The sequence below is a fragment of the Scyliorhinus canicula genome, chromosome 7, assembly GCF_902713615.1.
Source record: "Scyliorhinus canicula chromosome 7, sScyCan1.1, whole genome shotgun sequence".
Classification (NCBI taxonomy): Eukaryota; Metazoa; Chordata; class Chondrichthyes; order Carcharhiniformes; family Scyliorhinidae; genus Scyliorhinus; species Scyliorhinus canicula.
Window position 1 is genome coordinate 127546486 of NC_052152.1, and position 14879 is coordinate 127561364.

Genomic DNA, 14879 nt, shown 5'->3' on the forward strand with positions numbered 1-14879 from the left:
GAGTATCGAACTCTCCATCTATAATTACGATATTAAGTATCGACCCGGGAAGCTCAACGAGCCATCAGATGCCCTATCCCGCGGGACATGCGCCAGCGTGCAGATTGACCGACTGAAAGTCATCCACAATGACCTCTGCCACCCGGGGGTCACCCGGCTCGCCCACTACATCAGAGCCCGAAACCTGCCTTTCTCCAACGAGGAGGTAAAAGCGGTCACCAGGGACTGTCCGATATGGGCAGCAGGGTAGCATGGTGGTTAGCATAAATGCTTCACAGCTCCAGGGTCCCAGGTTCGATTCCCGGCTGGGTCACTGTCTGTGTGGAGTCTGCACGTCCTCCCCCTGTGTGCGTGGGTTTTCTCCGGGTGCTCCGGTTTCCTCCCACAGTCCAAAGATGTGCGGGTTAGGTGGATTGGCCATGCTAAATTGCCCGTAGTGTCCTAATAAAAAAGTAAGGTTAAGGGGGGGGGTTGTTGGGTTACGGGTATGGGGTGGATACGTGGGTTTGAGTGGGGTGATCATGGCTCGGCACAACATTGAGGGCCGAAGGGCCTGTTCTGTGCTGTACTGTTCTATGTTCTATGTTCTATGTGCGGAGTGCAAACCGCACTTCTACAGACCAGACAGGGCCCACCTGGGTCAAGGCTTCTAGGCCCTTTGAACGCCTTGCGATTGATTTCAAAGGGCCACTCCCCTCAACTAACAAGAACGTTTACTTTCTAAACGTCGTAGATGAGTTCTCCCGTTTCCCATTAGCTATCCCGTGTCCCAATATGACCTCCCACACAGTCGTTAGGGCCCTGCATAGTATCTTCACCCTGTTTGGTTTCCCCAGCTATGTACACAGCGACCGGGGTTCGTCCTTCATGAGCGATGAGTTGCGCCAGTACCTGTCAGTTAGGGCATCGCCTCGAGCAGGACTACTAGCTACAACCCCAGGGGGAACGGGCAGGTGGAGAGGGAGAACGCGACGGTCTGGAAGACCGTCCTACTGACCCTCCGGTCTAGAAAGCTCCAAGTCTCCCAGTGGCAGGAAGTCCTCCCAGACGCGCTCCACGCTATTAGGTCCCTCCTATGTACAGCGCCCAATCAAACCCCTCACGAGAGGCTCTTCAATTTTTCCAGGGGCACTACCACGGGGGTCTCACTTCCGGCATGGCTGAGGACACGGGGCCCGGTACTCCTGAGGAAACAGGTCAGGGCACACAAAACCGACCCCCTTGTTGAGAAGGTGTGCCTGCTCCACTCCAACGTACGCCTTCGTCGAGTTCCCTGACAGCCGCTAGGACACAGTATCCCTCCGGGATCTGGCACCCGCCGGATCCAGCGCACCCTCTACCCCCACAGAAGGACCCCTCACCCTACACCCTATGCTGCCTCCCCCTCACGCTCCTGAGCCCACGAGTTCGCTCCACCAGTTCCGTGCACCAGTTCCGGCCAGCCCCCAGCGCCCCCAGTCCCCGGACGAACCAGAAGAGTATGAAGCTCGGACACAACCCTCTCTGGAGTCCACCATTGTACCCCAGCACACAACACCCATCCAGCCACCGCAAGAGGCTGCAACCCCGGTGCTCCGCAGATCACAGCGGACAGTTCGACCACCGGACAGACTTACTTTGTAGACCACCACCCCCGCCGGGCTTGATTTTTTTGCAGGGGGTGAATGTGGTGAATGTCACTTAGTAATTCACACTGTATTTACCAATACTATTGTAAGTGCAGTAGCGTTATCCGACCACTAGGGGGAGTAGCTCTGGGAATGCTCAGGAGTTTGTACAGGGCTCCACCCTTGGCTCCGCCCACGACTCCTCCCCCTAGACTGCTGTATAAATAACCGTGTCCAGAGCCAGCTTGAGATCATCGAGAGTTCAACGGGTAACAGGCTGGCTCTGAAGTAAGTAGATTAAAACCACTGTTCATATCTGAAAGCACGTGTCTCATGAATTGGTGGTTCCATCACGAGGTATTAAGCAGAACACTAACAGATACTATGCTTGATCCCCTATTTTTCGGACGTTCGAAGGAGGGGCCAAAGCAGGATCAGAGCAAGATCAACAAGAAAGAAAACAGAAGGAAGAGAAGAGAGAAGGAAGATGACAGCCATTGTATTTTTCTTCATCGCTTTTGTTCATTTGCGCGCGACCGGAAATCCCCTTACCCCCACCCCGGCCGTTAATGTTTCCCAGACACAGACCACTCCAAGCCCAGTAGACGGCAACACTACCCCGACCTGGTGTACCAGATCCCTGACTTGGTGCTCCTTGTCCTATGTGATAGAATCGCTTTTGGCACTAGCAATTGTCTGCATCCTAGTTCAGACCCTTAGGATGAGGAAATGGCGAAGGAGAGCCTACCGCTCCCGTACCTCGGCGATATATAGGATGTTTTTAAATGTTTTGTACCTCTGAGCTCGACTGCCGAGTCAGAGAAATGTGCCATGAATGCTGCTGTAAGTTTGTATTGATAGGAAGTTTAGAATGATTGAATGTAAGTTGAGTGTAGTTTATTTAAGGTTAGAGGTTCCCGTTGTGATTTTGATAATGCATGTCCCCTATGACATAGCGCCAAATAGAGATTGTGGATAAAATTTTTCTGCATAGTTGAGGAAAGTGCAGAGGCCATGGAACTCGCTGAGGTCAGGGAACAGAGACACCGTACTTAGGTGATCCTTCCGCCTTCGTGTTAGGATCACAAGGAAGGAGTGTAGCCACCTGGGTTGGCCACTTTCTCACACAAAATGGAAGAACGCAAAGATTTCAGGGTAAAATGAACATTAGCAAAGAACCCAGCAGTCTGCAGAATCCCCTGTATTCTAGCTGCCACAGAAACCCAACAGAATTGTAACTAACAAGCTGCGCATATTAATGAAGCGATTTACGGTAATTACCAGGCACAATGGACACAACAGTTAAACATTCTATGGAAGGCCAGACATACCGGCGCCAGTAGAGTCTAAGACAAAGTGCACCAATAAGGTGTAAGGAATCGGCCGGTGATCGAGGGACAGCCCCGTTATTGGGGAAATTCAAATCAATCGATTGGGAAGAGACCCAATCGATTGCAGGTTTATAGAAGGTCCACCCTGAAGGATACGAAGCCCCTGGGACCTATAAAAGTCAGGTCCCAGAACTGATTCGCTCTCTTAGCCAGCCCTCCCAGCAGAACACCGTTGCAGCAGAAGACCTTGAGAAGGAGAGGCCTGGTCAGCAATCACCATCAAGTAAGTGTCATACAACGCACGCTACGAGAGTAGACACTCCTGACCCCTTTAGTCCACACCGACTGGAAGCCTGCGGATCCAGGACAAAGCAAGAGGTCATTGTTCCCTTATCCAGCAGTTCCCTTATTCCAGATAAGTATTGGCCTGTTAGTGATAGGATTAGCCTAGTCTTGTAGTTTTATATGCATAATTAGTAGATAACTGTATTATAATAAACGTGTCTTGTTTGAACTTACTAACTGGTGTATTGAGTTATTGGTCTGAACTTGAACTTGAAACTTGTGGCGGTATCTTAACGATACGTGGCGACTCTAGAGCTAAGGAACGAAACAGAGCCAAATTGAGTGTAAAGCACACTCACCCAGAACGAGCAACAGTTCGTAGCCACACTCGCCACAGGGGCTTTGTATAGTAGCCTGACCCAAACCTCCGCAACACTTCCCAAAGATACTCCCACTCCACCCGATCGAAGGCCTTCTCCGCGTCCATAGCCGCCACTACCTCCGCTTCCCCCTCCACCGAGGGCATCATAATCACATTGAGGAGCCTCCGCACATTAGTATTGAGCTGCCTACCCGTGACAAATCCCGTCAGGTCCTCATGAATCACCCCCGGGACAGAGTCCTCAATTTTCGTGGCCGGGACTTCCGGTTGCGGTGATGCGGAGCTAAGCCGCACGTTCGGTGGCTCCCCCTATTTTTGGACTTTTGGGCTCTTTTAACAGCCCGCAGCGGTGCTGGTTGGACTTTTCCCCGGGTGGGAACGCGGCCACTGTGCTCGGCTGCCGGTGGATGGGCTGGACCAGGAGCGCAGAGGTCAGAAAATCGACTGTGAAGCAAAGAAAGGTGCAAGGCAAGAAAAACAAGATGGCGGCGGGCGGGGAACCGGCAGTGTGGCAGCAGTGGGCATGGGAGCAGCAGGAGCTGCTTCAGTGCTCCTTCAGGGAGCTGTAGGCTGAGACCCTGGAACAGTTTAAGGCCTCGCTGGACAAGATCATGGTGACTCAGACGGCTCAGGCTGCAGAGATCCGGCAGCTACAGCTAAAGACCTCGGAGAACGAGGACGAGCTCCTGGGCCTGGCAGTGAAGGTGGTCGCACGAGACGCTTCACAAGAAATGGCTGGCAAGGATGGAGGACTTGGAGAACCGCTCCCGTGGGAAGAACCTGCGGATTTTGGGCCTCCCGGAGGGGCTGGAAGGTTCGGATTTGGGGGCCTACGTTGTTGTGATGCTGAACTTGTTAATGGGCGCTGGGTCGTTCCAAGGACCCTTGGAGCCTGAGGGGGCCCATCGAGTGCTGTTGATGAAGCCCAGGCCGAAAGAGCCACCCAGGGTGGTGCTGGTCCGCTTTCACCGCTTCGTTGACCGAGAGTGCGTGCTGAGATGGGCGAAGAAGGAAAGGAGCAGCAGGTGGGAGAATGCGGACATTAGGATCTATTCGGACTGGAGCGCGGAGGTGGCGAAGAGAACATGGAACATAGAACATTACAGCGCAGTACAGGCCCTTCGGCCCACGATGTTGCACCGTCCTGTGAAACCCTTCTAAAGTCCCTCTACACTATTCCCTTATCGTCCATATGCCTATCCAATGACCATTTGAATGCGTTTAGTGTTGGCGAGTCCACTACTGTTGCACGCAGGGCATTCCACGCCCTTACTACTCTCTGAGGAAAGAACCTACCTCTGACATCTGTCCTATATCTATCTCCCCTCAATTTAAAGCTATGTCCCCTCATGCTGGACATCACCATCCGAGGAAAAAGGCTCTCGATGTCTACCCTATCTAATCCTCTGATCATCTTGTGTGCCTCAATTAAGTGCCCTCTTAATCTTCTTCTCTCTAACGAAAACAGCCTTAAGTCCTTCAGCCTTTCCTCATATGATCTTCCCTCCATACCAGGCAACATTCTTGTAAATCTCCTCTGTACCCTTTCCAATGCTTCCACATCCTTCCTATAATGTGGCGACCAGAACTGCACACAATACTCCAAATGCGGCCGCACCAGAGTTTTGTACAACTGCAACATGACCTCATGGCTCCGAAACTCAATTCCTCTACCAATAAAAGCTAACACACCGTACGCCTTCTTAACAACCCTCTCAACCTGGGTGGCAACTTTCAGGGATCTATGGACATGGACACCGAGATCTCTCTGCTCGTCCACACTACCAAGAATCTTACCATTTGCCCAGTACTCTGCCTTTCTGTTATTCCTTCCAAAATGAATCACCTCACACTTTTCTGCATTAAACTCCATTTGCCACCTGTCAGCCCAGCTCTGCAGCTTATCTATCTGTCCCTCTGTAACTTGTAACATCCTTCTGCACTGTCCAGAACTCCATCTGCAAATTTACTCACCCATCCTTCTACGCCCTCCTCCAGGTCATTTATAAAAATGACAAACAGCAACGGCCCCAAAACAGATCCTGTGGCACACCACTAGTAACTGGACACCAGTCAGAGCATTTCCCATCAACTATCACTCTTTGTCTTCTATCAGCTAGCCAATTTCTGATCCAAACTGCTAAATCACCCTGAATCCCATGCCTCTGTATTTTCTGCAATAGCCTACCGTGGGGAACCTTATCAAACGCTTTACTGAAATCCATATACACCACATCAACTGCTTTACCCTCATCCACCTGTTTGGTCACCTTCTCGAAGAACTCAATGAGGTTTGTGAGGCACGACCTACCCTTCACAACACCATGTTGACTATCTCTAATCAAATTATTCCTTTCCAGATGATTATACATCCTATCTCTTATAAACCTTTCCAAGACTTTTCCCACAACAGAAGTAAGGCTCACTGGTCTATAGTTACCGGGGTTATCTCTACTCCCCTTCTTGTACAAGGGGACAACATTTGCTATCCTCCAGTCCTCTGGCACTATTCCTGTTGACAAAGATGACTTAAAGATCAAAGCCAAAGGCTCAGCAATCTCCTCCCTAGCTTCCCAGAGAATCCTAGGATAAATCCCATCCGGCCCAGGGGACTTATCTATTTTCACACTTTCCAGAATCGCTAACACCTCTTCCTTATGAACCTCAAGCCCTTCTAGTCCAGTAGCCTGTATCTCAGTATTCTCCTCGACAACTTTGTCTTTTTCCTGTGTGAATACTGATGAAAAATACTCATTTAGCACCTCTCCTATCTCCTCGGACTCTACGCACAACATCCCACTACTGTCCTTGACTGGCCCTACTCTTACCTTAGTCATTCTTTTATTCCTGCCATACCTATAGAAAGCTTTAGGGTTATCCTTGATCCTACCTGCCAAAGACTTCTCATGTCCTCGCTTGGCTCTTCTTAGCTCTCTCTTTAGAGCCTTCCTAGCTAACTTGTAACTCTCAAGCGACCCAACTGAACCATCACGTCTCATCTTCACATAAGCCTCCTTCTTCCTCTTGACAAGTGATTCAACTGCTTTAGTAACCCATGGTTCCCTCACTCGACCACTTCCTCCCTGCCTAACAGGTACATACTTATCAAGGACACGCAGTAGCTGTTCCTTGAACATGCTCCACATTTCCATTGTGTCCATCCCCTGCAGTTTTTCTCTCCAGGCGATGCATCCTAAGTCTTGCCTCATCGCATCATAATTGCCTTTCCCCCAGCAATAACTCTTGCCCTGCGGTTTATACCTATCCCTTTCCATCGCTAAAGTAAACGTAATCGAATTGTGGTCACTATCATCAAAATGCTCACCTACCTCCAAATTTAACACCTGTCCTGGTTCATTACCCAGTATCAAATCCAATATGGCCTCGCCTCTTGTTGGCCTATCTACATACTGCATCAGGAAACCCTCCTGCACACATTGGACAAAAACGGATCCATCTAAAGTACTCGAACTATAGTGTTTCCAGTCAATATTTGGAAAGTTAAAGTCCCCCATAACAACTACCCTGTTATTTTCGCTCCTATCCAGAATCATCTTTGCAATCCTTTCCTCTACATCTCTGGAACTTTTCGGAGGCCTATAGAAAAGCCCTAATAGGGTGACCTCTCCTTTCCTGTTTCTTAACTCAGCCCATACTACCTCAGTATTCGAGTCCTCATCAAATGTCCTCTCAGCCACCGTAATACTGTCCTTGACTAACAATGCCACCCCTCCCCCTCTCTTACCACCTTCCCTGAACTTACTGAAATATCTAAACCCCGGCACCTGCAACAACCATTCCTCGCCCTGCTCTATCCATGTCTCCAAAATGGCCACAACATCGAAGTCCCAGGTACCAACCCATGCCAGAAGCTCACCCAATGCTCCTGGCATTGAAGTAGACGCACTTTAGACCACCTTCCTTCCTGCCGGTACACTCCTGCAACTTTGAAACCTTACTCATGACCTCACTACTCTCAGCTTCTTGTGTACTGGAGCTACAATTCAGGTTCCCAATCCCCTGCTGAATTAGTTTAAACCCTCCCGAAGAGCATTAGCAAACCCCCCCCCCCCCCCCCCCCACCCCCCGAGGATATTAGTACCCCTCTGGTCCAGGTATAGACCATCCCGTTTGTAGAGGTCCCACCTACCCCAGAATGAGCCCCAATTGTCCAGGAATCTGAAACCCTCCCCACTGCACCATCCCTGCAGCCACGTGTTCAACTGCTCTCTCACGCTAGCACGTGGCACGGGTAACAACCCAGAGATAATAACTCTGTTTGTTCTAGCTCTAAGTTTCCACCCTAGCTCCCTGAATTCCTGCCTTACATCCCTATCCCTTTTCCTACCTATGTCGTTGGTACCTATGTGGACCACGACTTGGGGCTGCTCCCCCTCCCCCTTAAGGATCCCGAAAACACGATCTGAGACATCGCGGATCCTGGTACCTGGGAGGCAACACGCCAACCGCGAGTCTCTCTCGTTCCCACAGAATCTCCTATCTATCCCCCTAACTATGGAGTCTCCAATGACTAATGTTCTACTCCTCCCCCCTTCCCTTCTGAGCAACAGGGACAGACTCTGTGCCAGAGACCTGTACCCCATGGCTGACCCCTGGTAAGTCGTCCCCCCAACAGTATCCAAAGCGGTATACTTGTTACTAAGGGGAACGACCACAGGGGATCCCTGTACTGACTGCTTCCCCCCAGCCCCTCTTACCATCACCCATCTACCTTTATTCTTTGGCGTAACTACCTCCCTGAAGCTTCTATCTATGACACCCTCTGCCTCCCGAATGATCCGAAGTTCATCCAGCTCCAGCTCCAGTTCCCTAACACGGTTTTTGAGGAGCTGGAATTGGGTGCACTTCCCACAGATGAAATCAGCAGGGACACTGACGGCGTCCCTCACCTCAAACATTCTGCAGGAGGAGCATTGTACTGCCTTCCCTGACATCACCTCTAGATTAAAAAAAAACAAGAAAAGGAAAGGAAGAGCTTACCTGATATTCCCTCAAACCCTGCTCCCGCTGAAAGGTGAGCAAATTTAAAGGCACTCACTCACCTTCACGACAGGCCCCTGCTCCCGCTTCCCAACGACTGTGGTTTTTTTTTGGTTAGAGGAAGAAGTAGGGAGGGAAACACTGACGAAGTGTTTCGGGTTTAATTGTCACTTGACAACAGCCCCTCCACAAACCACCTTCAAATTAGGCTGACCGCACTGCACGTATGCAAATTTCCCCGGAACAGCCAATCAGTAGCTCTGCTCTGCTGCCCTCTGCTGGATGCTTGCCTTCACTCGAACTCCTCGGGTCTCTTTCGCAGGTACGCCTTCAAATTAGGCTGACTGCACTGCACGTATGCAAATTTCCCCGGAACAGCCAATCAGTAGCTCTGCTCTGCTGCCCTCTGCTGGATCTGGAGAAGGGCTGGCTTCAATCAGGTGAAGGGAGCGCTTCACAGGAAGGGGGTGAAGTTTGGCCTGTTACAGCCGGCTTGCCTTTGGGTCACTTACAAGGACTGCCAGCTCTACTTTCACTCTCCGGATGAGGCCTGGGCTTTTGTCCAGGCAGAGAAATTGGACTCGAACTGAGGACTGGGGAATGATGTACATTGTCCGGAGGCTTTGTCCTCCTTGGTATCCTTTCGTTTTTAATGGCTATGTTTGATGTTGCTTTTTTGTTGCTTGCTTCTTCATTTTTTGGGGATGTTATTTATTTACTGTGGTGCTTTTCAGTTTTTTCCACTGGTGGAGGGTTGGGGAGCTGTTCGCGGTCCCGCTGGGTCATGTGCCCGTCTTTTTCCCGCGTGTTGGGCTGGGGGGGGGGGGGGGGGGGGGGGGGTTCGGGATGGAAGCGCGGGCTTTCTTCCCGCGCTGGAGGAGTTGGGGCGGGGCCGGCACTAGGAGGGGAGATTTGTGGTTGCGTTGCATCGAGGGGGGGGGGGGGGGGGGGGGTCGTCGGTATGGCGGGGTAGCCAGGGTCAGCAGGAGTCGGCTGACTTACGGAAGTACAAATATACGGGTTACACAGCTGGGGGGGTCCCAGCTCGGGGAGGGGGGGGGAGGGAGTGGGGGGGGTACCGGGTTGCTGCTGCAGGGGCTGTAGGGAAATGGCTGGTGAAGGGGGGGGGGGGGCTGGGAGGGAGGTCTGCCACCATGGGGAACGGGCCTGGGGGGTTCCATGGGCACGTGGTGAGCCATGGGAGAGCTATGGCTGACCGGCGCAGAGGGAGGGGGAAGACCCCCTAGATTCGGCTGGTCACATGGAACGTGAGGGGGCTGAATGGACCGGTGAAGCGGTCCCGGGTCTTGGTACACCTGAGGGGTCTGGGAGCAGACGTAGCTATGCTCCAGGAGACGCACCTTAAGGTGGCGGATCAGGTGAGGCTGAGAAGAGGCTGGGTAGGACAGGTGTTTCACTCGGGGCTCGATGCGAAGAATCGAGGGGTGGCGATCTTAGTCGGGAAGGGCTTGTCGTTTGTTGCATCTAATGTGGTGGCGGATAGTGCAGGTAGATATGTAATGGTGAGTGGTAGACTTCAGGGGGAGCGGGTGGTTCTGGTCAATGTGTACGCCCCCTTCTGGGATGATGCGGGCTTCATGCGGCGCATGCTGAGCCAGATCCCAGACCTGGAGACGGGGGGTTTGATCCTGGGTGGGGACTTTAATACGGTGCTGGATCCAGCTCTGGATCGCTCGAAGTCTAGGACGGGCAGGAGGCCGGCAGGCGGCCTCGGTGCTGAGGGGGTTCATGGATCAGATGGGAGGGGTGGACCCTTGGAGGTTCTTGAAGCTGGTGGGTAGGGAGTTCTCCTTTTTCTCCTATGTTCACAAGGCTTATTCCCGGATTGACTTTTTTGTTCTCAGCAGGGCGCTGATCCAGAGAGTGGTGGGGGCGGAGTATTCGGCGATAGCCATATCTGACCATGCTCCGCATTTGGTGGACCTGGAGCTGGGGGAGGGGAAGGATCAGCGCCCGCTGTGGAGGTTAGATGTGGGGCTTCTGGCAGAGGAGGAAGTATGTGGCCGGGTCCGTATGGGTATAGAGGGGTATTTGGAAGCCAATGACAACGGGGAGGTGCAAGTTGAGGTGGTTTGCGAAGCGCTGAAGGCAGTAGTTAGAGGAGAGCTTATATCCATTCGGGCGTACAGGGAGAGGGGGGAGAGGATCGAGAGGGAGAGGCTGGTGGAGGAAATGGTAAGGCTGGATAGGAGGTATGCGGATGTCCTGGAGGAGGGGCTTTTGAGGAAGCAGCACTGTCTCCAAGCGCAGTTCGATATACTGACCACCCGGAAGGTGGAGGCGCAGTGGAGGAGGGCGCAGGGGGCGGTATATGAGTATGGGGAGAAGGCAAGTCGGATGCTGGCCCACCAGCTCCGGAAGCGGGAGGCGGCGAGAGAGATAGGGGGAGTCACAGATGCAGGAGGGAACTTGGTGCGGGGTGGCAGGGACATCAATGGGGTCTTCAGATCCTTTTACGAGGGGCTGTACCAGGCGGTGCCTCCAAGGGAGGCGGGCAGAATGGACCGCTTTCTGGATGGGCTGGAGTTCCCAAGAGTAGAGGATGAGCGGGTGGAGGGTCTGGGGGCCCCAATCGAGTTGGGGGAGCTGATGGAGGCGCTGGGGAGAATGCAGAAAAGGGAAAGCGCCGGGACCTGACGGGTTCCCGGTGGAATTTTACAAGAAGTTTTCAGATCTGCTGGGCCCGCTGCTTGTAAGGACCCTGAACGAGGCGAGGGAGGTGGGGGGGGGGGGGGGGGGGGGGGCTCAGCCCCCGACGATGTCTATGGCAATGATCTCTTTGATCCTGAAGCGGGAGAATGACCCTCTCCAGTGTGGGTCCTATAGGCCGATCTCGTTCCTTAACGTGGACGCAAAGTTGTTGGCAAAGGTACTGTCCAGAAGGGTGGAAGATGTGGTCCGGATGGTTATCCATGAGGACCAAACGGGGTTTGTGAAGGAGAGGCAGCTGAATGTCAACGTACGACGGCTTCTTAATGTTCTGATGATGGCGCCGGTGGCTGGGGAGGCGGAAATAGTAGCATCGATGGATGCGGAGAAAGCTTTTGACAGGGTGGAGTGGAGTTACCTGTGGGAAGTGCTGAGGAGGTTTGGGTTTGGTGAGGGATCATCAGCTGGGTGAGGTTGCTGTACAGCTCCCCGGTGGAGAGTGTGGTGACGAACGGGAGGAGGTCGGAGGAAGTCTGGCTTTCCCGGGGGACGAGGCAGGGGTGCCCCTTGTCTCCCCTGCTATTCGCGTTGGCGATTGAGCCCTTGGCCATGGCGCTGAGGGATTTGAAGAACTGGAGGTGGATTGTGCTGGGGGTGGGGGGGGGGGGGGGGGGGGCGCGGAGTGGAGCACCGGTTGTCGTTGTACGCAGCCGATTTACTGTTGTACGCCGCGGATCCGGCTGGGGGGATGACAGAGGTGTTGAAGATACTTGGGGACTTTTCGGGCTAAAAGCTCAATGTGGGGAAAAGTGAGCTGTTTGTGTTGCAACTGGGGGACCAGGAGAGGGAGATAGGGGAGCTCCCGTTGAAGAGGACGGAGAAGAGCTTTAGATATCTTGGGGTCCAGATAGCTAGGAACTGGGAAGACCTGCACAGGCTTAACTTTGAGGCTGGTGGAACAGATGGAGGAAGAGTTCAGGAGGTGGGACGCGCTGCCGCTTTCGTTGGCGGGCAGGGTCCAGTCGGTTACAATGACGGTGCTCCCGAGGTTTTTGTTTCTTTTCCAGTGACTCCCCATATTGATTCCGAAGGCTTTTTTCAAAAGGGTGAATAAGAGTATTCTGGGGTTTGTGTGGGTGCGGAAGGCCCCGAGAGTAAGGAGGGTATTCCTGTAGCAAAGAAGGGAGGCAGGCGGTTTGGGCTGCGAATGTGGCAATGATCCGCAGGTGAGTGATGGAGGGGATGGGTGCCGCATGGAAGAGGCTGGAGGTGGCATCCTGTGTGGGTACGAGTTTGGGGGCATTGGTGACGGCCCCACTTCCGTTTCCCCCGGCAAGATATTCCACGAGTCCGGTGGTGGTGGCGTCCCTCAAAATTTGGGGGCAGTGGAAGCGGCACAGGGGGGAAGTAAAGGCCTCAGTGCGGGCCCTGATATGGGGCAATCACCGGTTTGCACCAGGGAGAATGGATGGTGGGTTTTTGAGTTGGCATAGGGCCGGCATCAGGCGGATGGGGGACCTTTTCCTCGATGGGAAGTTTGCGACTTTAGAGGAGTTGGAGGGGAAGTGGGGCCTCCCCCCTGGGAATGCTTTCAGGTATATGCAGTTTAGGGCGTTTGTTAAGCGGCAGGTGGCGGAGGGTGAACTCGTCCTTGTCTTGCGCACGGCTCAGCTTAATTCAGCTGAAGGTGCTGCATAGGGTGCACATAACTGGGGCCAGGATGAGCCGGTTCTTTGGGGGGGGGGAAAGACAGGTGCAGGAGGTGTTCGGGAGGCCCGGCGAACCACACCCACATGTTCTGGGCAGCAACCCGGGGTGGGGGGGTGGGGGATAGGCGAGTGGGCGGGGGGGGGGGGTTCGGGATTTGTTAAAGGGGTTTGTTTTTGCGACTGTGTGTTTGCTATTTCTTTTTCTTTCTTGCATTGTTATTAGTTATTAATTTATTACTTTGTATTGGGGGGGGATTTCTGTTTCTGTTTAGTTTTACACCTTGTTTACTTTAACTGTTGGGAGAAAATTTGTTGTTGAAAAATTTGAATAAAAATTATTTTTTTTAAAAAATTCTCCTGGCCCAAACCTTCGCCAGCAACTTAGCATCAAAATTGAGGAGCAAGATCGGTCTATACGACCCACATTGCAATGGGCCCTTGTCCCACTTCAAAATCAAAGAAATCAGCACCCTGGACATTGTCGGGGGCAAGGTCCCCTACTCCCTCGCCTCATTAAAAGTTCTCACTAGCAACGGGCCCAGCAGGTCCACGTACTTCCTGTAAAATTCAACCGGGAACCCGTCCGGTCCCGGGGCCTTCCCCGCCTGCATGCTCCCCAATCCCTTAACCAGCTCCTCCAGCCCAACTGGTGCCCCCAGCCCAACCACCTGCTCCTCCTCCACCCTTGGGAATCTCAACTGATCTAGGAATCCTCGCATCCCTTCCTCCCCCACCGGGGGCTCAGACCTATACAGATCCCCATAGAAGTCCCTAAATACCTCATTTATTTTCACCGCACTCCACACCGTGTTTCCCCCTTTATCCCTAACTCCACCAATCTCCCTCGCCGCCTCCCTCTTACGAAGCTGATGTGCCAGCATCCGACGCGCCTTCTCCCCATACTCATATGGGCTTTTCTCCACTGCGCCTCTACTTTCCCCGTAGTAAGTCGAATTCCGTTTGGAGGTTCCGTCGCTCCTTAAGTAGCCCCTCCTCGGGGGCTTCTGCATAGCTCCTGTCCACCCGTAATATCTCCCCCCACCAGTCTCTCCCTCCTCTCTCTCTTCTCCCTATGGGCCCTAATGGAAATGAGCTCTCCCCTAACCACCACCTTCAACGCCTCCCAGACTACCCCCACCTGCACCTCCCCATTGTCATTGGCCTCTAAGTATCCCTCGATACACCTCCAAATCCGCCCGCACACCTCCTCATCCGCCAACAGTCCCACATCGAGGCGCCACAACGGGCACTGGTCCCTCTCCTCCCCCAGCTCCAGCTCCACCCAATGCGGGGCATGATCCGAGATGGCTATGGCTGAATATTCCGTTCCCTCCACTTTCGGGATTCGCGCCCTACTCATGATGAAAAAATCTATCCGGGAGTAGGCTTTATGAACGTGGGAAAAAAAAGAAAATTCTCTGGCCACTGGCCTAGCAAACCTCCATGGAACCACTCCCCCCATCTGGTCCATAAACCCCCTGAACACCTTGGCCGCAGCCGGCCTCCTACCCCTCCTGGACCCAGCACGGTCCAGTGCTGGGTCCAGCACCATATTGAAGCATTATCAAGCTTCCTACCTCCAAATCCGGAATCCAACCCAACATGTGTTTCATAAATCCGGCATCATCCCAATTTGGGGCATACACGTCCACCAGCACCCCCTGCAACCTACCACCATCTGCCACGATGTTCAGCGCCTCGAACGACACTCGCTTCCCCACCAGAATCGCCACCCCTCTATTCTTCGCATCTAACCCCGAGTGAAAGACCTGCTCAACCCACCCCTTTCTCAGCCTAACCTGATCTGCCACTTTCAGATGCGTCTCCTGGAGCATAACGTCAGCCTTCAGTGCCTTTAAGTGCGCAAACACCCAGGCCCTCTTGACCGGCCCGT